The following is a 2441-nucleotide window of genomic DNA, read 5'->3' on the forward strand; positions in this document are numbered from 1 at the left end:
GGGAAGGACAGAAAGAAATTCCCTGTTCTAGCATTGTTTCACAAACTAATTTAAAAAAAAAAAACAACACCACCTGAGGATGTCATTAGTTATTAAGTTAAAACAACATGATTGAAAAACTAAAATACTGTTGGAATACTGTTAAATTTTTAAATTTGTGCATGTACTGAGGATTTATAAGGCTGCTTGTTTTTTTTTTTTTGTTTTGTTTTTTTAGTGAGGCAATTGGGGTTAAGTGACTTGCCCAGGGTCACACAGCTAGTAAGTGTTAAGTGTCTGAGGCCGGATTTGAACTCAGGTACTCCTGACTCCAGGGCCGGTGCTCTATCCACTGTGCCATCTAGCTGCCCCATAAGGCTGCTTGTTAAACTCTCTCTCCCTCTCAGGTGCTGGCTACACAGCAAGGGAGTTATAGGTGGGTGAGAAATGTTTAGAAAATTTTTTAAAAAGGTGTCCAGAGAATTTAAAATAATTGGTATAAAGAAAGCTGTGCTGTTTTATACTGATGTACTTTGTGGTGTAATGGCTTAGGAACAGAAGGAGAAATGTGGAATACTTGGGGTGGATGGTTCTTGGCTGAATTGGTACTAGAATGAAATTGTCAATTGAGGTTCTATGGGATGTCAGGTGTAGTTGAACTAATTCTGGTCTCATTTTTTGGTGAAATTTATTATTGTGATGTTCTATAGTTTTAAGCTGGTTATCTCGGGTGATTTGTGACATTGTCAGGATGTGGATGGATTTAATTGATTGTGGTAGTGGTTTTCTATGATGCCTGGGCAGGGCAAAGCCAGAGGAAACTCTGGTGGAGGTTACTAGCAGTCCTGACATGCAAATCGGTCATCTGACCTGGGTATAGGGGCAAAAGACTAATAGAACCATCTAGTAGCTGATTCCCTCTGAAGTTTCCCTCAGAATAACTGGCACTCTCACAGTGAGGTGGGATCCTGAGACCTCGGTCCTTCTTCCTGTCCTGCAGAGGGCGCACCACCGGCCCATCTCACCCACCCCGCTGAGGAGGTGGAGCATGAGCATGTGTGTTAGGACCCGAATGATGCAGGGAGAGTAATAAAGATTGAGTGATGGCTTTCTTGCTTCCCAGCCATCTTGGCAGCAGGTCTCTGACTGAGGGTCCTCCCACACTGCAGGCAGGAAGATGGTGGCCATAAAGAAGATGAAAAAGTCCCTGGAGTCCATCAGCTCGAGGCTCCAGCTGGTGATGAAAAGCGGCAAATGCGTGCTAGGCTACAAACAGACCCTGAAAATGATCAGACAAGGCAAAGCCAAATTGGTCATCTTGGCCAACAACTGCCCAGCCTTGAGGAAATCAGAGATTTAATATTACACTATGTTGGCCAAAACTGGCATACATCACTACAGTGGCAACAACATTGAATTGGGTACAGCATGTGGGAAGTACTACAGAGTTTGTGCACTGGCTATCATTGATCCAGGTGATTCTGATATCATTAGAAGCATGCCAGAACACACCAGTGAAAAGTAAACTGTACAAAAGTATTCTTTAATAAACTGGCCAAAGCTTTTTTAAAAAGAAAAGATTGAGTGATGGATTGTAGGGAAAGGAAATTTGTGTATGAAGCAATGTAGTTAAAAAGGAAGGGTCTGGGGGCAGCTAGGTGGCGCAGTGGATAGAGCACCAGCCCTGGATTCAGGAGGACCTGAGTTCAAATCTGGCCTCAGACACTTAACACTTACTAGCTGTGTGACCCTGGGCAAGTCACTTAACCCCAATTGCCTCACTAAAAAAAAAAAAGAAAGAAAGAAAGAAAAAAAAAAAGGAAGGGTCTGGGGAAGAAAAGTCTTGTTTGAGTACTTGATGAATGGAGAGCATGAATCCAGGTGAACAGACTGAGTGGAGAGACCTGAAGATGTTGGACCCCAAGAGGGGGTGGATAGCCAGCAGCCCACAGGGAAGGAGAAGTGAATTTGAAGAGAGGCATGCATGTTGAGGCAGAGGCATGGTGAAATCAAGTGTTGTGCAAAAGCGATTTGTGTCTGGAGACCTAGAGTTAGCCTGAGGTGGGTATATGGAGAGGTGAAGTCTGTGAAAATGTTATGACAGAATGGAACCATAGGTTGAGAGTCCTCAAGGAAGACAGCTGAAGCAAAAAGTAGGAGTGATGGAAGGGAGAGGTATATTGAGATGGAAATCAAAGGACATAAGCATTAATGAGAAGGTAGACGGCAGAGGTGAAGGCACGGAAAAGTTAGCCTGAGCATAGGTCTCGTGAGTGAGAAGTGGAGAGTGTGGATAGGTCTGAGGTAGGGAGAAGTGATTGACTGGAGTATGGAGGATTTTGTTGCTTTCAAGAAACAGGAAGGGAAAATTTAGCTGTTCGCTGCTTAGCACCGTCAATGGAAGAAGAGAGTGGGAGACATGTTGAAGCAGAGTGCCAGGAAAAGAGACAGGGCATGGAGTC

At 44.0% G+C, this 2441-nt stretch overlaps 1 pseudogene; it reads left to right on the forward strand.

Moving 5' to 3' along the window:
* Positions 1-1156: 1156 nt before the first annotated feature.
* On the forward strand, positions 1157-1504 carry LOC122739563 (annotated as a pseudogene).
* Positions 1505-2441: the final 937 nt, after the last annotated feature.

Source organism: Dromiciops gliroides, chromosome 1, assembly GCF_019393635.1.
Source record: "Dromiciops gliroides isolate mDroGli1 chromosome 1, mDroGli1.pri, whole genome shotgun sequence".
NCBI lineage: Eukaryota > Metazoa > Chordata > Mammalia > Microbiotheria > Microbiotheriidae > Dromiciops > Dromiciops gliroides.